Here is a 24,849-nt window from a genome sequence, read left to right as displayed (position 1 = left end):
GAAAGATATAAACCTACTTTTGATCTGCCTTGCTCTTCGAGCTAATCCCGAAGAGCATGCCCCTGGCACTGGGCAGGCCTCGATGTTAAATTCGCTGCAGTTCCTAACGTAATTTCCTATAAACTAAGTCCTACAAACTAACTTATCCTACGTCATATCGCGTGTGTGTCACAATCGGTGGTGTTGATCCCTACTCCCCCTAATCCTGCACGTGGCGGATTCCAACTGAGATGAAAGTCGGCCGGGAATAGGGCTCTTGGACGCATTCGGTGGTTATTTTCTTTATTATTTAGTGTATCTCTCTTAAGTAATCAGTTAGAACTTTTCGCGATACCTCGTTAGCCAATGCGTTTAAGGTCTGAAAAGTTTCCTCTCGTCTAAGTAGTTGATATGTGTCATAGTTGGGTAGTGTGTCTCGTAGTGTGTTTGCGACATCATTGAAGAGGGGACATTCGTAAACTACATGTTCAGGTGTACCCTCCGGATCGCCACAGTCACACGCTGGTGTAGCCCTCTTCCCAAATCGACATAAGTATGTCGGGTAGGGTCCATGGCCAGTGAGAAAATGGATCAGACCTCGTGTGGGCTCGAAGTAGTTCAATTCCAGGCGTTCCCTTACATAAGGTAAAAACTGGAAAGTTCTGCGTCCAGCCTCTTCTACCTCCCAAGACTCCTGCCAGAGTTCCTCCCCTCTTTTCCTTATTTCCCTTTTATCCCCAACCCTAATACCCATGCTATCTACAATCTTTTCATAATTTACTTTTTTGGCCCAATACCAAGCCGCCTGTTCTCTTATCTTTATGTCCAGAGGGCAGAGCCCCATTATGACTAATAGGGCCCCCCTGGAGATGTCCTGTAGGCTCCCACAGCTCTTAATACCCTGTTTCTCTGGACCCTTCTCACTGCCATGGCGGGCACAACCCTCGTGAGCCTGTGCGCCCAGACTTCCGAGCCGTAACCCACAACTGAGGTTAGGGTGCTATTGTGGTAGAGTCTAATTAGGTGTGGAGGGAGACGGAATCTTTTATGGCATATTGAAATGAGGTTATTTAATATCTGGAGAGCTCTCTGGGTAACGGTATCAATGTGTTTTCCGAAGCTCCACCTCTCACCAATGATAACTCCTAGATAGCGTGTCTCACGTCGTCGGAGAACTGGTGAACCGTCAATTCTGACAGTCGGATTTCTGATGAGATGTTCTTTTAGCAACAAGTAAGTGGATTTGCTGGGCGATATCGTCATTTTAGTCGTATGGCACCACTGTTGGAGTTTGTCTATAGCTGTCTTTATTTTTGGTTCAATGTCTTCGCGGCTACGGCCGCCAACCAACAGGAGGAGGTCATCCGCGTAGCCTATCACCTCTAGCACCTCATCACTTTGTTGTAGTCTGTCTAATAGAGGCTCCATATGGATGTCCCAGAAGATGGGTCCTAAAACGGAACCTTGGGGACATCCTTTGGTAATTGATTTTCCAACTATTTCGCTAGGGGATGATAGCCAGACCTCCTGATCGTTGCAATAGCTCCTCAGGCAACCGTATAGCGGCCCTGGACACTCTTTCTCCCGCAAGCAGGAGAAGAGCGAAGGCCACCACAGGTTGTCGAAGGCTCCACTGATGTCAACCATGATGCCAACCACGTATTTGTGCGGGGTCGAGCCGCAGACCTCAGCTGCCAGGGCGATTTCATCAGATGCCGACCACCCCGGCCTGAACCCGAACAGCCTGTTGCTCATCCCGCACAACACTCGGTGTGCTGCCAATCTGTCAGCTAGCAATTTCTCCAGTATTTTACCGAATAAATCCAGCAAACAAATCGGCCTGTATGATTTCACTTCCGCAGGGTCCTTGTCTGGTCCTTTCTTTATAATGATTACGTTTGCCGTTTTCCATTTCTTTGGGAACTTTCTTTGTCTAAGGCATTCATTGTATAGATGCGTAAGTGGCGCAGTCAGCTGAGGCGCCAGGAACTGCACTGCCTCCGCCACAATGCCGTCTGGCCCAGGTGCTTTTCCTCCTTGCAGTGATCTTATGTGGGCTGCTACCTCCTCCTCTGAGAAGGGGTAGACAGCCGTCTCATTAATGTATTCTTCTTGATCTTCATCTCTCAGTTGCTTCTGACCCTCTGTCTCCCCATCCGCGTTGTCGTCAGGCAACAGGGACCGGAGGAGGACCTCTGCAGTCTCCTGCCAAGATTCCGTCATCCTGTCCCCGTACCTGACTGTTGATAGCTCCAGAGGAGAGTGGATTTTATCTCTTACCAACTTATATGGAAGCCCCCATGGGTCCACGACTAGCTGGTTGAGCACGAAGTTTTCCCAGCTTCTCATCCTAACTTCACGCAGTTCCTTTTGGAACTTCCGCTTTTCCTCCCTATATAGCAACTGCCACCTTTGTCGTTCCTGCCAGACGACACTGCGCTGGTAGTGCCTTCTCAGCCTTCTGACAGATTGACGCAGTTCTCCCAGTTCAGCAGACCATGGTGACGGAGAGGCCGCCATGGCCCTCCTCCTAGTTGGTACAGCTGCCCTCACCGCTCTCGTCACGGCATTCACCAGTTCCTCCACTCTCTGGTCTACGTCCACGTCCAGATGCATGTCACCTTCCGGTAATGGGGGAATGTCACACTCCCTTGCTAGGCGTTCCCAATCGGCTCTTCTGTAATTTAGTTGTACCTCCCACCCCATGGCCCAGCGGCACTCTCTTTCTCCTAAGGTGAAGGTTATCAAGTTGTGGTCGTTTGTGGTGGCGTTATCTGTAACTCTCCAGTTTTGAATATTATTGGCTGTGTTTGGTGTTCCAAGAGTGACATCAATATTTGTGCCCTGTCCTCCTCCTGCAGCGTAGGTAGGAAGATTGCCAGGCCTGTTGGCTACCTCAAGTTGTGATGGCATAATGAGTTCCTCGACTTTTTCGCCATTTGCATCTCTTGTGTCACTGTACCACAGGGGGGATTTAGCATTAATGTCGGCTGATATTACAACTTTTCTTCCCCGCAACGCCGTGATAACTCTCGCTAGGTGGTCTATGTACTGTTCTATGTTATCACCATACTGGAAATACATGTTTAGGAGAGTAATGATTTCCATAGGGGATTGCAGCTCCACGACGTTACAGTGGCTAGTTGTAAACTGTGAGAGTGTGGTGACCCTCAAAAGTTTGTTTGTAATTATAATCGCCGCCTTCGGGTCATCCCCTCTGCTGACTATTTGCCAGCTTGCGGCAGCAAATGCGATTTTCCCAGCCAGGGAGTATGGCTCCTGTGGACAGAGTACATCTAGTCTCCTCTCCTCCACCTCCCTTCGGAGCTTCTGCATTACGAGTCTGCTGTTATGACTGTTAGTTGTCCAATATTTATTTTTGTCATTAGGGGAAGTACGTATGTATTCGGTAATGTGGCCAGGTCTTACTCGAGTCGAACGCAATTCGTCCATGTGCTAGTACTGATTGTTGGCAAATGTCGTCAAGATCGAATTTCTCACCTCGTCTTTCGAACACTTTCTTGAGCAGGTCTCGCAAGGCTCCGAAGTCGGTGGGGAGATTCACTGATTTCAGCTAGATTCTGTCAACAGCCTCCATAACCAAGAAGGTTATCTACCTGCCGTCTTCATGTCCTACACGGACCACATGTCGTAAGGCAGTGGTCAGGGTAGCCGGCTGCTCCAGTCTAGATAGTTGCATGGTGTACTCCAAGTTGGGGTACACCCTTACTGGATCGACCGGTGGTAGTCTCACTATTGATGTGATTTGTATAGTAGAGCTCGTGATTGAACTTGTTACTACATTTTCTTGAATTGGTTGTTTGTTCGTGTGATCGTCTTTAGTAGTTGCCACAGCCACAGGATGCCCTTGCCGTTGTTGGTGTAATTTTGGCTTTGTTCCCCGGCTTTCAGAGGAGAGAGTTTCGGCCATGAGGGGGAAGTAAGTTTGTATGCCTATGTCCATTGTTGGGAATTCAGTTTGTATGGCTTTGTCTTCTGTTTCAATTTTAGCGGCGCCCGAGAGTGTCCTCAGAAAACCCTAGAATCTATTTGCCCTCATGGCGTCCCTCCTCCTTTTGCTCGGGGACTTTCGCTTTGGCATCCTGTTCGGTATGCCGGGCTCAACCATAATCAATTCTAGAGATTAATCTCTGTTCCAGCATTCTATATGTCGGGCAATTCCTGCCTGTGGCTCCACAAGACTTTTTTCCTCGATTTTAGCATGGTATGCAAACTGCCGCCGCCTTGCAATCTTTGCGGCTATGACCGTTTTCCCCACACTTAGTGCACGCCGGCTCCCTGGTGCACAGCCTTAAGATGTTATCCAAGTCACCACAGTTGTGGCAACGAGGTACCACGACATAATCTCGTGTATTGATGGCATGAAAACCAACATATAATCTGCCCATTGTTGTTATGTTTTCCCACATTGGCGCTGTTACTTCGGCGACGTGATGAACAACATCACGACCCCGTGGCCCAGTGTTAAATTTCAACTTAAAGCAACTCCTAAATTCTTCCTCATTCATTCGGTCAAAGTTTTGCTGTCTGATTGTTTCTGAAAGTTCATCATTTGTCATAATCGTCGGAACGTCGTATAATATAACGAGAGAATTTCTTTTGCTCGGTGGTTCACATTTGACCACCGAGTTCAATTTCTGGTTGTTCAACAGTTTGTCTTTGTGCTGCTCAGAGGCAACTTCGACAATTACGGAGATTCTGCTTGGTTTTATCTTTTTAATTCTAATTTTGTCTTTTACAGGATCTATGTTTTTTGTGAAAAGTTCCTGTATTTTGTTAACGTTCGTGTCCTGTCCAGGCAGTGTCCTAAGGAAGACTGCTGTGACTGTTCTCTTTGTCATTTTATCAGTTGTGTCTTTCGTCGTATTTTGTGGGCGCTTAGTGGGCGCTTGCGCGGCCACAGCCGCCCACGTCTTTGCCGGTTGCCTCCTTAATCTGTCATATTCTTATTCTAGTTCTTCAACCCTGCCTTCAAGTTTAGCGTGGGCAATAGCCCATGCTGCCACTTCATTTTTGATGATGGCCAGTCCAGCTTGGCTTATCTTCCCATTCTTTATTTGTTGCTCCATGAGCAACGTGATTCTAGAGTGTCTCTACATCACTGACTCATTCTCTGCCTGTCCCTGCTCGTCCAGGGGAGAGGGATCAGGCGCAGCGCAAGCCCGTTGAGGCGCACACGAATCACTCGTTTCATTTATGGCCATGATTGTAAAGAGTGATGAAAAAAGGTGGGAGCCCGTCTCTTGCCCCGGACCGGCTCCCCTGGCATGTGGGGGGGGGGGGGGAGGACTTCCCTCGACCCTAGCCCTAGGTCAAGGGCACTTCCGAGCTGCCGGGTTCAGCGCACCGTCGCCAGTGCACTGGTCCCCCTCGGTGACCCCGTCGTCGACGATTTCACGCGACGCTCCTCGGCAACTGCACCCCTACTTGCCCGAGTTTCCACCTCTCGGCCAAGGACCCACTCCTACTCAGGTGGCGGGCCGGTCCCCCAGACGTTCGGCGGTCTGGACCCATCTAACCTGGCCCAGGCGATGTCACCACCTCCTGGGTTTGGCACAACACGCCCCGGTTACCCAGGGGCGCGGCGAAGCACCCTTGCCGACTCGCGCCGCGATCCCACGCCGACAAACGAGATCGCCGGCATGCAGAGCACCTGCTGGTCTGTGCCCTTTGAACAGAAAGGGACTGGTGTTCGGTCCCTCGACACAGCTCCCCCTGTGCCACGCACCCTTCGCTTTCGCATCGGGTTGGGTCGCAGCTCTCCCTTTTGTCGCAAGGCAGAACGCCAAGCTTAACATCTGGCACCACGGGAAGGCGGAAAGAGCCACTTGCGATGGAGAGGCTATGAGAGACGCGTCACTTCCCCTGTGAGGACTGCCGCGGCACGCCCGACTGGAAGCGATACGCCCCAGTGCGAGCCTCCGTGTCATACGGCGCACCGGCAACGGGCGGGTCCGCGCCGAACGCGCCGTCAAGCGACTGACCTCACGCCAGATACCTTGTTCAACACGCAGATGGGAGAGCGCCATCCGTTGTCCACGGGAACAGCTCCTTGACACTTGTAATGCGGGACGGAGATAAGCTGGCGGTGGCTCCATTATGCTTTAGGCAACTTTCGTATTGGTATCCGTTGGTCCAGTAGAACTGGTGCAAGGCACCATGACTACTAAGGTGTATTGTACACTGGTTTCAGATCACGTACACCGTTTCAAGGCGATCATGTTTCCCGACAGCAGTGGCATTTTTCAACATGATAATGCGCCATATCACAAGGCCAGAAGCTTGATGGCGTGATTCGTGGAACACAGTGGCGAATATCACGAAAACATCTTGGATGTGATTGAAAGTGGCGTCAGACCTCATCGCCCACTACTCCGAAATTTATGGAAATGAGGTGACTTGGTGTGCAGATGTGGTACCAACTCTCTCCAGCGACCTACCAAGGCCTCGTTGCTTCCATGCGACGAAGAGTCGCCGCTGTTATCCGTGCCAAAGGTGGACATACCGTGTATTAGGTAGGTAGTCGTAATATTCTACCTGATCAACGTACAAATGCCTGTAGATATAGATTATGTTACTTTTATCGTTCCTAAAGTATAATATCATGACACGTCCAATATCCTCTTAAATGTGATCAATGGATGAGTGACACTACTGGTACCAGTAGTACTACAAGGCACATCCTGTGGTATCAAACAGTAGTCCGTTTCGCGGTGGAGGGTAGTGTGGACGATTAAAAACTGGAAAGTGAGACACATTCTTAGCCATCAAGCAGTAGATAGCTTCGTAATGAAGAGAAGTTGAGGGGTTCATGGTACTGATGGAGACCAAGGCTTGATTTCAGTAACCAAGTTAATGGGGATGTAGGTTGCAGTGTTGTGCAGAAATAAAGAGACTTGCACGGGATGGACTAGCGTAGATACTTACCGTATATCTGTGTTTTTACTGTACAGCACAATGTAGTAATCAGGTTCAATCCAACTATCTTCGGCTGAAGTCACCTACGGTTAACACTGTGATTGGTCGTCAAAACCTGTCACGCTGATTTTCTTCCTTGTCCACTAAGAAATGAAGCATTTAGTACAATAAGAGCAGCGTCTACAAAAAGCAAAGCTGTAATATTTCGGCCCACCGTTCGTCTGCTGCCGTCAGATTTCTGTTGACAAATTTGTTTCCGCAACGTCGCTCTGAGCTCTATGGGACTTAACTTCTGAGGCCCTCAGTCCCCTAGAACTTAGAACTATTTCAACCTAACTAACCTAAGGACATGACACACATCCATGCCCGAGGCAGGATTCGAACCTGCGACCGTAGCGATCGCGCGGATCCGGACTGTAACGCCTAGAACCGCTCGGCCACCCCAACCGGCCTTTTAACTACAGGATAATAGCACTGTAGATAAGAACTGTTGATATTTTTAAAATAGCGAGTCTCCAATACATCGATATTTAAGAAGTGACATTATCGGCTCTCGATATATCAAAGAAAAGAATCGTTATAGCGATATTTCGGCGGAAAAAAATGTCGACGTACCTGCCTATGAAAGTATACTGCTGGCTTTAGAGCTATATATTTAAGTATTGACTTATTATTAAACATTGAGTAAATCAACAAGATAGCAGCCTGCCTATTCCATTTAGAGCAAGAATTGAAAGTAAAACGATGCACGTTCACGGCCGGTGATAACCACTTAGCTAAATATTTAATTTGCATGTAAATGGTACAATAAAAAGAGTGTTGTGGGTCCATCCTCCGGTTTCGTCACAAATCGGATTTATCTGTAACACTTCCCGTCGAATTTCCTGTTTTTTTCATTTCTGCAAACGTTAACAAACTAGCAGGTGTAGTCCCAAAATTTCGTGGTGACGCTAAACGTTGCAGTTTCTGTTCGTAGCGCCGAGTGCCAATTAAGTCAGCGTTTCCCCTCACGCGTCTCCGGCCATAACAAAGACCAATCTTATCATTTAGATTTTTGCTCATCATTTTCAGCAACTGTTCTGGATGAATATCGACATGATGAAGGGGAACACTAGTTGCGTCAATGATTGTTTTTAACGAAACTGGTGTGCTGTTTCTTCACATCGGAAATCTTGTTGTTCCATTCACACCGCCAACCCTCCCCCACCATCACACACCAAATGCAATCGGAGTTATTATTTTGTGGCACATATACTTGCTGCACACTGTCAAAGAGAAAAATTGAACGTAAAGAAATCTCAAAAGGTAGTAAAACTCCTGCACACAGTGAAAGTAATTATGTCCTACTACAATTTCAAGAGAGCATCTTCAAATATAGTGTAAAATAAAACTGTCGGCACTCGATATTGCCGTTTTGATATCGATATCCGGCAGACAAAATGTCGCCGACACACACCAATGATTTCTGGAAAGAAATTTCGATGTTTCGATTTTTTATCAACACCTCTACTGCAGATATATTTGTTTATTAATTTAACCTATCTGATTGGCCATCGGGCACTCTCTTACTTGTACCCAAGGTTCCACAAAATGTATCTGAAGCCTTCACGGGTTGTCAGCCGAGTAGCATCGTCGTCTCGTAGGAACGTTTCGATGTAATGCGTTTCCATCATCTTTAGGCGGAGATGGAGACGCATTCCATCGAAACGTTGCTACGAGACGACGATGCTACTCGGCTGACAACCCGTGAAGACTTCCTGTATGAAATTCGCCGAGAAAGCCTGCACTCGCACGTTCCACAAAATGGTTCAAATGGCTCTAAGGACATCACACACATCCATGCCCGAAGCAGGATTCGAACCTGCGACCGTAGCAGCCGCGTGGTTCCGGACTGAAGCGCCTAGAACCGCTCGGCCACAGTGGTCGGCGAAGGTTCCACACATGCAGTACCTTTTTTACATCATGCTTAGCTGGGAAATAACCATTTTACTGCACCGTCGACTGACCTTTGTAAGTAACACTTCATATACAAAGGAATAAACCAAACTGTCACATCGATGTACAACTGTATATTACTTGAAAACCTTATTCTGTGACAAAAGCCTTACAAAAGTCACTACGGTCACCTAATTGTTTTCTGTAACACGGTGACATTCATTCATTTCAAGGGTATTCCTAGAGTTATATTAAAATGCAGAAAAGGAGGAAGAACACAGCAGCAGACGGTGGATAACGTGTGTCATATTTGAAAGTAGAGTAGCACGGTATCAACATCATTTTTTGTTCTTTCGCTGGCTCCATGTAGTCTCGCTTGCCGTATATGTCGTGCCCAGTCTGCAAGGCAGTTTTGTTCTACGTAACTCGATCCTTCTCGTTCGTCACTTAGAGTACAGATTTGCGAACTTTGCCTTCACTGCCGCTATCTCCCTCCTCCGGAGTCAAACTTGGAAAATAACATTTTGTTTTAAAGTTCCACTCCCGCCTCTCTCCCTGGGAGATACCACTCTGCCGTGTCCGACCGCAACAGGTATCCCCACACCAGAGTACGGCCACTGAGCGGATTTCAGTCGCCGTGAAAGTTACCGCAGATATCTCGGAAGCGCGTTTATCACCGCCTCTCAGTCCGTTTAATGCTATTTTCGATATACGCTCGGAAAAACGGCTCTTGCCGTATTTCATGTGGTTTATGCGCGGTTGCGCCCTTCCTGAAAGAGCGAAGTGTCGTACTGTTTCATTACACGATTACTGAGTCACAAATAGAGTCAGTCGTGTCAAACAAACGTTTCCAAGGAACAGTCCGCAGAAGCAATAGTACTGTGTTGCGGTTGGCATCGCTTCTGGACCACCGAGAACCCTTAACTCAGTCAACGATGTTTCGAGGGATTATCAGGGATGCTTTCTGTGTATTTCGGTACAAGCGAGTCGTGCTCTCCGGCGCCTCGTTACGGAATAGCTTCAATTTGTTTGATTTGTTAGTGTGTAGTTCCATAGTTAATACATGTAATTTACGTCATTCTACATAGCACAAAATTTGTCGTATTACTTGGGTCCCGCTGAGAGGAGTGTGTGGAATGCGAAAACAAGTCAAACATTTACATTTCATTTAATTGCAGTTCAATGAAATGATACAGGATACGTAATTTGGTTGCAATACAGTGTTAATATTGATTATTAAATAACTCCTACCACTGTGAATAAACTAGTCAGTTGAGTAGTAGAAACTGTCCAACAGAAACTTATTTTAGTTAGGCCTAAGCTCCACAACATATTCTACAACAAAATTGAATTATTCCGGCAGTTGCTTAATAAATTGTATAGCTACGTACATAAATTTTTCCTGTACTAATGTTAACCCCATTCAGACTATATAGAAATGTTTTTGACTTAGTGCTATTTTCGTTGCACAGTTATTACAAAAAAGAGAAACATTGGTAAACGCGATGGACATTCACGGACACAAATATGCGTATTATGTGAACAAGTCCCAAAATATTAAGTCTGGAAATGGTATCGGCAGGATGCTCCAGAACTAATACTTAATTCATTTAGTATAACACGATTTCGTATAGCGATAATAAATTCAGTTTTCCTAAAAAATGATACCGTTAGTTATTTGTTAGTAGAAATAAGCAGAATAAATTGTTTCCTTTTCCTTTAATTCATGCACAGTATAATCACGAGTGCAGCAAATGGACTTTAATTAACCAGGGATTAGTGACCACAAGACAGTTGTAGCGAAACTGAATATCGTAACGTTCAAACCCATCAAAAAATAAACGCAAATTAAATCTGCTCAAAAAAGCAGATAAATATTCGCTTGACCCCCTTCTAACAGACAGTCTCCCTTTTAGGAGATCCTCTCTACTCCTTCCTATCTGTCTTTATAAGCGTACACCAGATTTGGTTTGAATTCAAAGAAATAGTATCGACGACGATTTAGAGGTATGTGTCACAAAAAATAATAAGCGATGCTACTGATCCGCCATGGTACAGAAAACGGGGCAGAATAGTATAACAGAAGCAACGAAAAAGATGCAAATTTAAAAGAATGCAAAATCTCCAAGGCTGGCGGAGTATTACAGAAACTATAAATTTAGCGGGAATCTAATGTGATGTGCTTTCAACAGTTTTCACAACGGATCTCTGTTTAGAAATGTGCCAAAAAACCCAAAGAGAATGTGGTCAAATGTAAAGTACACCAGTGGCAAGACGCAATCGATACTTTCACTTCGCTATAACATAGTGATATCTCTGATGACACACGACGGTTCCAAAATTCGAATGTAGAGCAACTGCCAACATGAGTAACTTAGAAGTAGATATCCTCGATTTAGCGAAAACTCTTAATACAGGCAAGTCCGCCGGTTCAGATTTTGTAGCAGTCAGGTTCCTTTTAGATTATTATGATACAATAATTCCATGCTTTGCAATCGCATACAACCGCTCGCTCATCAAAAGATCCGTACCTGAAGACTGGGAAGTTCCAAGAGTCACGTCCATACCCAAGAAAGGAAATAGGAATAATCCGCTGAATTACAGACCCATGTCAGTATCGTCGATTTTGGAACCTATACTGTGTTAGAACATTATAAATTACCTCGAAGATTACGAATTTTTGTTAAATAGCCAACATGGATTCAGAAAATGTCGTTCTTTTGAAGCGTAACTAGATCTTTATACTCACGGAGTAATGAGTGCTATAGACAAGAGATGTCAAATTGATTCCATATTTTTAGATTTCCAGAAGGCTTTCGACACTGTTCCACATAAGCGACTTCTAATCAGATTGCGTGCCTATGGAGTATCGCTTCAGTTACGCGACTAGATTAGTGAGTTACTATCGGAAATGACACAGCTCGTAGTAACTGAACGAAAGTTATCGAATACAACAGAAGTAATATCTGCCGTTCTCAGGGAAATATTATAGGTCCTCTGTCATTGCTGATCTACATAAACGATTTAGGAGACATCCTAGCGGCCCTCTTAGATTGTTTGCAGAGGATGATCTCATTTACAGCCTTTTGAAGTCATCAGATGCTCAAAACCAATTCGCCAAATGAGATAAACAAGTTAGCTGTATGGTGCGAAAAGAGGCAGTTAACTCTAAATAAGAAACGTGTGAAGTCATCCACATGAGTACTGAAGGATGTCCGCCAAATTTCGGTTATACGATATTGTAATGCATTGTATTATATGTTAACCGGGGACCTAGAAACGACGGAGAGGCTCCGTCCCCGCCGCAGCCGCAGTGGTCCACAACCCCATGACGACTACCGCAGTCCACTTCATCCCTCCGGAGCCCCACACCGAACCCAGAGTTATTGTGCGGTTCGGCCCCCGGTGGACCCCCCAGGGAACGTCTCACACCAGACGTGTGTATGTAACCCCTATGTTTGCGTGGTAGAATAATGGTGGTGTACGCGTACGTGGAGAACTTGTTTGCGGAGCAATTGCCGACATAGTGTAACTGAGGCGAAATAAGGGGAACTAGCCCGCATTCGCCGAGGCAATTGGAAAACCGCCTAAAAACAATCCACAGATTGGCGGTTCACCGGACCTCGACACAAATCCACCGGGCGGATTCGTGCCGGGGACCAGGCGCTCCTTCCTGCCCGGAAAGCCGTGCGTTTTTTTTTGTTTTTTTTTATTGTATGAGGAATAAATAAGGAAAAGTTTTTATTTTTTTTTTTGCCAAAAGAAAACAAAGACTCCAATTATACTGGTTTCTCCTTCCAGCAAACAAAAATGGGTCTCCTTCGTCTTGTTGGCGAAGAAGCAATCTTTTGGAAAAAAAAAGAGTTTCTCAAAGCCAAAATCAAATTTCTTTTTCCTTTAAGAACAAATTATGAGGAATAAATAAGGAAAAGATTTTTTTTAATTAAATTCGTCGTGCGACTTGTAGTTAAAGACCAGTTCTTACAGGAGTTCCTGAAGTGTCTCCGCCTACAGCATGCCAGCTCGTCCAAACGTGTCTTCTCATGGCTTAGGCGTGGGTTCTGGGTAGCAGATCTATTCACTTCGGTTCGGTTTATACAGTTTTCAGCTTCTCAGGGCTTGGACGTTCCAGCTACTAGGTGGGTCATCGAAAGTGTTCCGTAAGAAATAGAAAAAATATTGCTTATAGCGTGGGTTGCGTATCAGGACGCAGTGTCGTTCGTTGAGATAAGTCCAATATCCTAGACTTGAAGCCAGAAGTAAAAAGATAGCGGATCGCGTGGACACAGATCCAATTCACAGAGTGAGTTTTGGTGGAGGGGTAGAAAGTCTTATCGGGGTACAGAAGAATGTGGACGTCGATCTGAGCCGGTTGTCTGGCGAGTAAGAAACGCCAAAATTCGCCGCGCAAGTGTCCAGACGTCGAACGCTGTGCCACAGTGGAACCTGTAGACATCCGTGTCATTCACTCCACAGTGGGTGCAGAGGGATGAATCGGCGAGATGGATGCGGTGCAGACGATCTCGGTTAACTTGTTTGCCATTCACGGTGATGTACCACGCTGATTGAACGTCTGATTCAAGAAAACGCGCGTGGATCGCCTTCCATATGTGTCGCCACACGTACTGTGGATACTTGCGTTCGATGGGGTTGGACGGGCGGCACTGTTGTAACAATTCGGAGACTGTTTTCGTGAGGTACAAACAGTTGTCTTGTGGCAGCCAGAGCGAGAGCACCAGCAGCAGCGAGTACTGTTTGTATAAAGCGTTTATTTTGCATTTTGTTTACGACCTTCCACTAAGGAAGGGATTCTATTTGTGTTTATCTGCTCTGCATAGTAACTAACAGTTCTTGATAAAACTTTACGTAGTTTTCGTGTTAGATTTCTTAGTGTTTTCTTGATCGTTTAGAACAGAAAGCGCCCTAAAACAGTCTTTTGTTTGTTTCGCGGCCGTTAGCCACTAGTCACTTGAATCAGCAGTTGTCTTGTGACAGCCAGAGCGAGAGCACCAGCAGCAGCGAGTACTGTTTGTATAAAGCGTTTATTTTGCATTTTGTTTACGACCTTCCACTAAGGAAGGGATTCTATTTGTGTTTATCTGCTCTGCATAGTAACTAACAGTTCTTGATAAAACTTTACGTAGTTTTCGTGTTAGATTTCTTAGTGTTTTCTTGATCGTTTAGAACAGAAAGCGCCCTAAAACCGTCTTTTGTTTGTTTCGCGGCCGTTAGCCACTAGTCACTTGAATCAGCAGTTGTCTTGTGACAGCCAGAGCGAGAGCACCAGCAGCAGCGAGTACTGTTTGTATAAAGCGTTTTTGTACTTATTTGCTGCGCTTAGCTTTTAAATAGTTTTTCTGGGAAAACCTAGCGTAGTTTTCGCGTCTCGTATTTCAGTGAGTGTTTCTTGATTATCAGAGTAGCTCATCAGAAGATTATCTTGGGAATTTGTCACCGTATAGAGTAGGGTAAACATAGTCATGTGTAGGGACTGTGGTTGTTGTGAGCGGACGCAAGGAGAATTGGCCACTCTTCGGGGGCAGGTGGAGGCTTTGTCTGTTAGGCTCATCGAGCTCGAGGCGCAGGCGTCGGCTCGTAGTGGCGTTGGGGCAACTGTGGTGAGACCTATGCCTACTTCGGTGGCCTTGGAATCACATGGAACCCCTGATGTCGCTGCGTCTTCCGACAGTGAGTATCTTACCGGTCAGCCATCACTCCAGGGTGAATGGTGGACAGTGGTGGGCTCGCGCGTGCCTGGCCGAAAGGCGAAGGTGGGATCTGGCCGCGTGGCAGCTGCCTTACCCCTTTCCAACAGGTACGGGGTGCTTCCTAGTGGTGATGACATCGTTTCCGAGCCACCACAGGATGCCTCGCCTGTTGGGCCAGTGGCCGATCCTCCGGCAAGGTCCCGACAGTCACAGAGGGCGGGCCTATTAGTTATAGGGAGCTCCAACGTTAGGCGGGTTATGGAGCCCCTCAGGAAAATAGCGGGTAGGTCGGGGAAGAATGCCAGTGTGCACTCGGTGTGCTTGCCGGGGGGTCTCGTCCGTAATGTGGAGGAGGCCCTTCCGGCAGCTATTGAACGCACTGGGTGTGACCGGCTGCAGATAGTAGCACATGTCGGAACGAATGACGCCTGCCGCTTGGGTTCTGAGGCCATCCTTGGTTCCTTCCGGCGGCTGGCTGATTTGGTGAAGACAACCAGCATCGCACGCGGAGTGCAAGCTGAGCTTAATATCTGCAGCATAGTGCCCAGAGTCGATCGCGGTCCTCTGGTTTGGAGCCGTGTGGAGGGTCTAAACCAGAGGCTCAGACGACTCTGCGACTATAATGGTTGCAAATTCATCGACCTCCGTTATTGGGTGGAGAACTGTAGGGCCCCCCCTAGACAGGTCAGGCGTGCACTACACACCGGAAGCAGCTACTAGGGTAGCAGAGTACGTGTGGCGTGCACACGGGGGTTTTTTAGGTTAGAGGGACCCCCCCTTGGGCGAAACGATAAAATACCTGACGGCTTACCAGAGAGGACATTATCATCGTTGGTAAAGAACGTCCGTTCTCAGAGACCAAAAACAGGAAAAGTTAACGTAATATTGGTAAACTGCAGGAGTATCCAGGGCAAGGTTCCTGAATTAGTATCTCTTATTGAAGGAAATAGTGCGCATATAGTATTAGGAACGGAAAGTTGGTTAAAACCGGAAGTGAACAGTAACGAAATCCTAGACACAGAATGGAATATATACCGCAAGGATAGGATAAACGCCAATGGTGGAGGAGTATTTATAGCAGTAAAGAATGCAATAATATCCAGTGAAGTTATTAGCGAATGCGAATGTGAAATAATCTGGGTTAAGTTAAGTATCAAAGGTGGGTCAGATATGATAGTCGGATGCTTCTATAGACCACCTGCATCAGCAACCGTAGTAGTTGAGCGCCTCAGAGAGAACCTGCAGAACGTCGTGAAGAAGTTTCGTGATCATACTATTGTAATAGGGGGAGACTTCAATCTACCAGGTATAGAATGGGATAGTCACACAATCAGAACTGGAGCCAGGGACAGAGACTCTTGTGACATTATCCTGACTGCCTTGTCCGAGAATTACTTCGAGCAGATAGTTAGAGAACCAATTCGTGAAGCTAACGTTTTAGACCTCATAGCAACAAATAGACCGGAACTTTTCGACTCCGTGAATGTAGAAGAGGGTATCAGTGATCATAAGTCAGTGGTTGCATCAATGACTACAAGTGTAATAAGAAATGCCAAGAAAGGAAGGAAAATATATTTGCTTAACAAGAGTGATAGGGCACAAATCGCAGAATATCTGAGTGACCACCATCAAACGTTCATTTCTGAGGAAGAGGATGTGGAACAAAAATGGAAAAAATTCAGAAACATCGTCCAGTACGCCTTAGATAAGTTCGTACCGACTAAGGTCCAAAGCGAGGGGAAAGATCCACCGTGGTATAACAATCATGTACGAAAGGTACTACGGAAACAAAGAAAGCATCATCATAGGTTTAAGAGTAGTCGAATCATAGCTGATAAGGAAAAGCTGAACGAAGCGAAAAAGAGCGTAAAGAGAGCAATGAGAGAAGCATTCAACGAATTCGAACATAAAACATTGGAAAACAATCTAAACAAGAACCCTAAAAAGTTTTGGTCATATGTAAAATCGGTAAGCGGATCTAAATCCCCTATTCAGTCACTCGTTGACCACGATGGCACCGAAACAGAGGACGACCGAAGAAAGGCAGAAATACTGAATTCAGTGTTCCGAAACTGTTTCACTGCGGAAAATCGTAACACGGTCCCTGACTTCAGCCGTCGCACGGACGCCAAAATGGAAAATATTGAAATAAACTATATCGGAATTGAAAAACAACTGCTATCACTTAGTAGCGGAAAAGCATCCGGACCAGACGAGATACCCTTAAGATTCTACAGTGATTATGCTAAAGAACTTGCCCCCTTTCTATCAGCAATTTATCGTAGATCGCTGGAAGAACGTAAAGTACCTAGCGACTGGAAGAAAGCGCAGGTCGTTCCCATTTTCAAGAAGGGTCATAAATCAGATGCGAATAATTATAGGCCTATTTCGCTTACGTCAATCTGTTGTAGAATAATGGAACATGTTTTGTGTTCTCGTATTATGACGTTCTTAGATAATACAAATCTCCTTCATCATAACCAACATGGATTCCGCAAACAGAGATCATGTGAAACTCAGCTCGCCCTATTTGCCCAAGAAATTCACAGTGCCGTAGACACTGGCGAGCAGATTGATGCCGTATTCCTGGACTTCAGGAAGGCATTTGATACGGTTCCGCACTTACGTTTAGTGAAAAAAATACAAGCTTACGGAATATCGGACCAGGTTTGTGATTGGATTCAGGATTTCCTAGAAGAAAGAACACAACATGTCATTCTTAACGGTTCAAAATCTGCAGATGTAGAGGTAATTTCGGGAGTACCGCAGGGAAGCGTGATAGGACCTTTATTGTTTACAATATACATAAATGACTTAGTTGACAACATCGGTAGCTCCGTGAGGCTATTTGCAGATGACACGGTTGTTTACAAGAAAGTAGCAACATCAGAAGACTCGTACGTACTCCAGGAGGACCTGCAGAGGATTAATGCATGGTGCGACAGCTGGCAGCTTTCCCTAAACGTAGATAAATGTAATATAATGCGCATACATAGGGGCAGAAATCCATTCCAGTACGATTATGCCATAGGTGGTAAATCATTGGAAGCGGTAACGACCGTAAAATACTTAGGAGTTACTATCCGGAGCGATCTGAAGTGGAATGATCACATAAAACAAATAGTGGGAAAAGCAGGCGCCAGGTTGAGATTCATAGGAAGAATTCTAAGAAAATGTGACTCATCGACGAAAGAAGTAGCTTACAAAACGCTTGTTCGTCCGATTCTTGAGTATTGCTCATCAGTATGGGACCCTTACCAGGTTGGATTAATAGAAGAGATAGACATGATCCAGCGAAAAGCAGCGCGATTCGTCATGCGGACATTTAGTCAGCGCGAGAGCGTTACGGAGATGCTGAACAAGCTCCAGTGGCGGACACTTCAAGAAAGGCGTTACGCAATACGGAGAGGTTTATTATCGAAATTACGAGAGAGCACATTCCGGGAAGAGATGGGCAACATATTACTACCGCCCACATATATCTCGCGTAATGATCACAACGAAAAGATCCGAGAAATTAGAGCAAATACGGAGACTTACAAGCAGTCGTTCTTCCCACGCACAATTCGTGAATGGAACAAGGAAGGGGGGATCAGATAGTGGTACAATAAGTACCCTCCGCCATACACCGTAAGGTGGCTCGCGGAGTATAGATGTAGATGTAGATGTAGATGTAAGTGGTAAGGACCGGTAGATATAACTGAACTCCAGGAAAAATAGTTGGATTTAATAAAAGGGGGTTGGAACGGTCGATACCAGTACTGGGGCGGACAAGGAGGCCAGTGCAAAGTTGTGAAGCAGGAGGCTAGTAAGGCTCTGCGGGCAACGATGCCAAAGTTTTAGTTGGGAGCTGACGTATAGGGCCTTGACACGAGTCGGCACGTAGATGAGTCCCACCCCGCCACGATCTCGTGGCAGTGCAAGGGATTCATACTGAACCTTGAATAACATCCCCGAGCAGACGAAGGAGCCGAAAGCCATCAACAGTCGTCGCGCCAGGAGATCTGGGACTGGTAGTACTTGAGCCACGTGTGGTATACGCGAAGCATGATACATGTTCACGTATTGCGCGTGTTGGATAACGTCGAGAGATAGTAGCCGGTGATCTGCAAGATTTGCTCTGATTGTCTGTAGCAAGCGTCTTCCATTGATAGTCGCTGAGCGGCGCAGGTCTGCTGTGAAATCAAGTCCAAGACACCGTATGGTGGCGGCGACACTAAGGACGGCAGCGCATCTCTCCGGCAAGCCCTCACCAATGAGCAGGACCTTGGATTTTGACACGTTGAGGCAGCTCCCAGACGCTTCGCCGTAAGTCGCCACCCATGTCAGTGCTGCTCGTACTTCATCTTCACTGCGCAGATATAGTACTAAGTCGTCTGCGTAGGCTGTACAACAAAAACGGCGGCCGTGCACAGCCATACCTTCCAAACGTTGGCGCATGCCCTGGAGCAGGGGTTACAAGGCGAAAGCATACAAAATCGTGGAAAGAGGGCAGCCTTGCCGCACAGATCGTGCGATGACCAGGGGCGATGTTAGGCGACCATTGTACATGATTTTAGAGGTTGCACTACTCAATAGGCGCATAACTACTGTGACAATATCTCCAGGAAAACCAATATGCTGAAAAACTGTCCGTAAATAGAAGTGGTCAACACGGTCGAAAGCCTGGCTAAAGTCCAGTGAAGCCAAGGCGCCAGGGAGACGCTGATAATGCGCTAATGCTATCATGTCTCTGTAACGGCAAAGGGCCGTACGGATGTTGTTGTCGCCTCCTAGGGAAGTCTGGTCGCAGGATGTGACGTAACGTGCGACCTTCTTGTCGCTGTTGAGCAAAGTAATTGGTCGATAGTCCTGGACCCTCGATAGCCCGCGCGGTTTATGTACGGGGATAATAATGCCTTCTAGAAAGGCGCTCGGGACCACTGTCATCGGTGACATCAGCTCTTGTGCGATTGCCGTCCACGTGGAAGCCAACAAATAGTGAAAACTTTTATAAAATTCGATGGGTATACCGTCAGGTCCAGGAGATCTGTTATCGGAACCCGCCTTAATAGCATCTACCACTTCATCTGTGTTAACGTCGTCTTGGAGGTCATGCACTGCATCCTCCGGAAGAGTGTTCGTAGTAAGCTGAGCGACTTCTGTGATCAGTGCTGCAGAATGCGGTACGGCTGCGTATAGCCTGGCAAAATGAGCATGGAGAGTACGACCGATGCTTCGTTGGGTGTCGTGCCGGCGCCCTTCCACATCAGTGAAGACTTGGATGAGAGCTCGTCGTCGTCGTTGTCTTTCCTGAAGGAGATGGTACATCGACGGACGTTCTTGAGGAATTCGATTAGAAGCTCTAGAACGGACTACAGTGTCTTCCAAGTGACGCCTCATGATCAAGGAGATCTGCGCCTTCGTGCGATGGACCATCGACTGCCGGGCTGGCGAGAAAGGCATCGTCGTACAGTCACGTAGTATGGTGTAGTAGAAGTGCAGGGTATGAGTTTGCCACACCTTTAATTCCTTCCCATAACTCATCAGAGTCTTCCTGAGGGTCGGCTTTGCACAGGAGAGCCACCATGATAAGGTGGAGTCATAAGCTTCTCGACGATGGCGGCAGCGTACCCACGCTTCTTCGACCATACGGCGACAGTCTGAGGAGGTCAGGTGAGCGACATTGAGTTTCCACAGACCACGACTATGCCACACTCGCTGTCGGGCGAGAGTGACGTCACAGAGGTACGCATCATGGTCTGAAAAGGCCAAGGGCCAGACTTCCGCATGACGTGTGCCATCAGTAAGGGAGCGTGTAACGTAGATGCGATCTATGCGTCTTGACGAGTGAGAGGTGTAGAATGTATAGCCCGGTTGAGTTCCGTGGAGCTTCTTCAATATGTCAACAAGTCGTAGACGGTCGAGGACCACTGAGAGAGATGCACAAGGGGAATGTCGCGAGAGTTGATCCGCGGGCTCTTGTGTCGAGTTAAAATCCCCACCGAGTACCAAATCGTACTGCGGACCGGTGAAGAGGGGTGTGACGCTTTCGGCAAAAAAAGTTTGTCGGTCATGAAGGCGGCCAGTGCCGGACGGAGCGTAGATATTAATAATACGCACGCCGAACAGTGTGAGGGCCATACCTCGCGCAGTGGGGAGGTAGATGACGTCCTCTGCAGGGAGTTCGTCGCGTAGCAGGATGGCGACGCCGCTACCGGTGTCGGATGCGGGGGAAACATGGGCGTTGTATCCGGTGGGAACTAGGAAGTGAGCCACAAACACATCTTGTAAGAGTGCTATATCCACATCCGCAGAGTAAATAGTGTCTCTGAACATGGCCAGTTTATGGGGGGCACGAATGGTGGCAAGATTCATCGTGGCGATACGATATTGCTGTGTACGGCCATCCTCAGTATTTGCAGAACGTGCGGTAGAAGTAGCCGGGAGGTGGAGACCCGCCGGTGGTCCCGCAGTGGTGATAATTACATGCGGGGCGCCAGCCCCAGTGTCGCCGAGGTGGACTCCTGCGCAGACACGCTGGCAGTCTGATCCACTTCTTCTTCAACGTCATCGGCCCAGGAAGCTGACGACGTGGACATGTGACGGTCACGTACTTCCGGAACGGATGTTGTGGATTCCGCAACATGAGTGGCAGGGGGACCGCCGTCATCATTCGTTGACAACGGCGAGGACACGTCCCGAACCGGGGGAGGAGGCGTCACAGGGCGGGGGGGGGGGGGGGGGGGGGTGCGCCTGTTGCTGCTGCATCGCGTGACTGGACGCAATGTGGGAGATCACCGTCAGACAACATGTCGACATCTCGCGGTGCCGTCTGAGAAAGGGCGGCATCGGAAGGCGTTCGTCGTCGTTTCCTGTGTTTGCGAGGCGACCGCTGTTTTCTGATGTGGCCTTCTGAATCAGAATGTGGTCGCCCGTCGTCGGACGCCGAACCCGTCTGGACAAAGGCAGACGTCGGCACGACACCGAGGTCGACGTCCATGGTTCCAACAGGAACATCTGTTTCGGTCTGCAACCTGGACGGTCCTGAAGCGAGCACTGTAGGCAACGCCGTTCTTGTGTCGTCGGCGCGTTGTGCTACGGCGGGTGGCGTTGACGATGCTGCTGGCGCAATCGAGGTTGGTACGACGGGGTCCTGTGCAACCTTGGCGTAGGTGATGGGTAAGGACGTGGCCGTCGAAGCCTGGGTCTCTTCGCGTAACGGCGTCTGTATTAAACTGCGGTGTAAGCATTCGGAACGTACATGTCCCTCCTGGCCACATCCTGCGCACGTTCGTGGCTGTCCATCGTACGTGACAATGACCCTCACACCGCCAATGAGCAGGTACGATGGGACATGTTTCGTCAGCTCAATTTTTATTTGCCGGACGCCATTTAGTACGGGGTAGGTGGTAAATGTTTGCCACTTCTCCGCGACGTGCCCCAAGACGGTGCCATATGGTTGGAAAGCGGCAATGACCACATCCTGAGGCACCTCGGACGGGAACTCAAACACCCGCAATGTCCGGAGACCGAATCCAGCATGGGCGACTGTCACAGAACCCATATGTCCATCAGAGTGTTTAAATTTGAGTCCGGTGGCATGACGATGAATTATGTCATTGCAAATTTCCTTCGTCGACATCTTGATGTAGACAACACTTCCAGTGATGGAAAATTGTATGCCGATTACGTCCTGGGGGTTCAAACGTAGATCCTCACGTATTAACTGTTCGACTTCGAAAGCTCTGGGTCGTGGATGTTCGGCCTGAAACGTTACTTTGATCGTTGCACGGCGGTACGAGTGCGCCATGGTGTACGTTAGTACTGGACTCGTTAGACACAAACACCGCGACGCGGAAGTAAACACCGCCGAGAGCGGAGCGTCGGACGGCGCGCGGAGCAGCTCCGCACGCTAGCACGGCTGCGAGCCGACTATGTTAGACCGCACGGCCAACGGAGCGGGCGTTTATACGATAAATCACTCAAGCCTAAAGGCTGTAAATTCAACTAAATATTTAGGTATTACAGTTACGAGTAATTTAAGGTAGAACGATCAGATAGATAACGTTGTGCGTAAAGCAAAACAAAGACTGATAATAATGGGCAGAAATTGCAACAGGTCCAATAAGGGACTGCTTACGGCATACTTGTCCGCCCTCTCCTGGAGTATTGCTGCTCGGTGTGCGATCCGCATCAGACACGACTGACGAAAGACATGAAAAAGTTCAAAGGACAGGTCATAATATTTTATCGCGAAATAGGGAAGAGTGTTCCATGGACATATACGTGAATTCAGGTGTCAATCATTAACACAAAGGCATTTTTCGTTGCGGCATGGGCTCCCCATGAAATTTAAATCAGCAACTTCCTGCTGGCGTCCACCTACACTGAGAGTAATGATCATCATGATCAAATAAGAGAAGTCAGAACTCGCACAGAAAGATGTAAGGGTTCGCTCTTCCCGCTTTCCCTTTGAGGGCAGAACGATGGAGAAATAGCTCGAAGATGTTGCGATGAACTCTCTGCCAGGTACTTCATTCTAATCTGCAGAGTAACCATGTACATGTAGATTAATTCAAGGCGCTCGGTTTTCCCCTAATGGCTGTAATGTAGAATTTGTTCCTTTTATTTCTGTCTATGATTACGAAAATTGTTTTCTGACGACAACTTTTGTGATCACAAACTGCAATAAAAAAAATTCTACTGGTGAAAACTCGGGTTTCCAGTCAGGAGACAGTGTTGAATCACCGTGACGTTTAGACTATTGTCATACTCATCATCTGCTAGTGATGTGTCGAGATATGCGGATGCTGTGATATTTATACTTGTGGAGTGACCCCCCCTGCCCCCCCCCCCTCTTTCCCACTGGCTACGGACGGCCGTGTATTGTTCGGAAGGCGAGCTAGGAGGGGCGGTAAGGCTGCATTGATGGGGGTCGCGCTCCCGTGGCATTGCCGCTAACGCCGGATTCCGTGCCGCACTTAGCTGGTATCCTTCGTCTCTCTTTACAAAACTGCTGTGAACACATTTTTCAATGGTTTCCTTTAAGACGCTACCCCAGTTGCCTCTAGCTCGGCAAAACACAATGGTATTCTAGAAGTCAAAGGTGTGGTCTTCCCTTAGGCTGAAGTCTTCTATCGCTGATGACTCTGTCTGTGATAGTTGCACATGCCTCATGTGCTTCTCACAGCGTTTCGAAATACAGAGTTGAATTTTACCAATGCAACGTAGGGCACAAGTACAGGCGATACTTTACGTTCGATTTCCGCTGAGCGACAGCTCTCTTTCATCTTCGGCGGTGGTCTGAAGACTATTTTTATATCGGAATTTTCAAGTAGCCTCACAATTTTGGCTCAGAGCGGTCCCAGGTACGGAAGTAAAGCGAGTCCTTGTTCTCTTCTTCCTCTTTCCGATTTCCAGCATCTTGCCTCTTCCTCAGTACCATCTTGCCTCTTCCTCAGTACCATGCTAATTGACGTTTCACGGAACCCATTTTTGCCGAATACTTCATTCAGGTTTTGTAGCTCGTCCAGGAAGGTTTTTTTATCGCAGATGAAGTGCGCCCTACATACCAAGATGGTCAGCACTGTCTACCGTGGCCGGCCGCGGCGGCGGCCGTGCGGTTCTAGGTGCTGGAGTCCGGAACCGCGGCACTGCTACGGTCGCAGGTTCGAATCCTGCTTCGGGCATAGATGTGTGTCATGTCCTCAGGTTAGTTAGGTTTAAGTAGTTCTAAGTTCTAGGGGACTGATGACCTCAGATGTTAAGTCCCATAGTGCTCGGAGCCATTTGAACCATTTTTGTCTACCTTGGCGCCGGCTGGTGGCAGCTCGTTGCACCCAAGTATACGTCTGTGTGTGTCCTTTTCCTATATACTGTATGGCCTTGTGTACCACCTGCCTTCTTCCTTATTACTACACTGACGGAAAAAAGATCGTAATACCAAAAATTAAGTAACGTAGAGTAGTGAAATTTCGAGAATACATTTGCCTAGGTAATATATTTTAGTGATAAACACTACAGTTTCACAGCTTAATGTAAGCGCGAGATTAGCCATTGCAAATGCTAAATGCTGGTACATTAATAACTGGTGTAGCCTCCAGATTGTTGAATACAAGTATGCAATCTTGCATGCATTGTGTTTTCCAGGTGTCGGATGTCATTTCGTGGAATTGAGTTCCATGCGTGACACTTGGTCGGTCAGTACAGTGACGGGTAATACTGTTAGTGGATGACGATGGAAGTGTCGTCCTATGATATTCCATGTGTGTTCGATTGGAGACAGATCTCGAAATCGAGCAGACCA

The sequence above is a fragment of the Schistocerca piceifrons genome, chromosome 7, assembly GCF_021461385.2.
Source record: "Schistocerca piceifrons isolate TAMUIC-IGC-003096 chromosome 7, iqSchPice1.1, whole genome shotgun sequence".
NCBI classification, from domain to species: Eukaryota; Metazoa; Arthropoda; class Insecta; order Orthoptera; family Acrididae; genus Schistocerca; species Schistocerca piceifrons.
Note: the sequence above shows the minus strand (reverse complement) of the source record.